Source organism: Bos mutus, chromosome 19 (assembly GCF_027580195.1).
Source record: "Bos mutus isolate GX-2022 chromosome 19, NWIPB_WYAK_1.1, whole genome shotgun sequence".
NCBI classification, from domain to species: Eukaryota; Metazoa; Chordata; class Mammalia; order Artiodactyla; family Bovidae; genus Bos; species Bos mutus.
In genome coordinates, this window is record NC_091635.1 from 19902734 (window position 1) to 19903175 (window position 442).

The 442-nt window shown below is 55.7% G+C and overlaps 1 non-coding gene across 1 annotated transcript; it reads left to right on the forward strand.

Moving 5' to 3' along the window:
* Positions 1-370: 370 nt before the first annotated feature.
* TRNAW-CCA (transfer RNA tryptophan (anticodon CCA)) lies at positions 371-442 on the forward strand. The gene has a single exon. It is a non-coding gene; the product is annotated as a tRNA-Trp (tRNA).

The window sequence follows — 442 nt, forward strand, 5'->3', positions numbered from 1 at the left end:
TGACGGAGGATGGGGCGAAGGGTGGACACAGAAGCATCTAATTTTATGCTAAGTTCCAAAGTCACCTCACAGCTGTGCACGCCGATTTCGGGTTTTGTTCCCCTCTTTAATGATTTTCAGCGGCGGCAATCCGGTACTGCACTCACCCAACCCCCGCACCGGCCGGACTTTGGGTTTTGCAGCTGCTTCCCCGCCTGGGCTTGGGTGGGCCGGGAGTCCTGGGAGCTCGCACAGCCAGGTCCTCCGCCCAATTCTCGCTCTTTTTCTGTTTGACCGGAAGTTTACCGGGAAAGCAGAGTCTACTCTAAGAAGTGACCTGGATGGGCGGGACTGAGGAGCCTTAAAGGATCAAAAGTGAGGTAGCTTTCGTGACCTCGTGGCGCAATGGTAGCGCGTCTGACTCCAGATCAGAAGGTTGCGTGTTCAAGTCACGTCGAGGTCA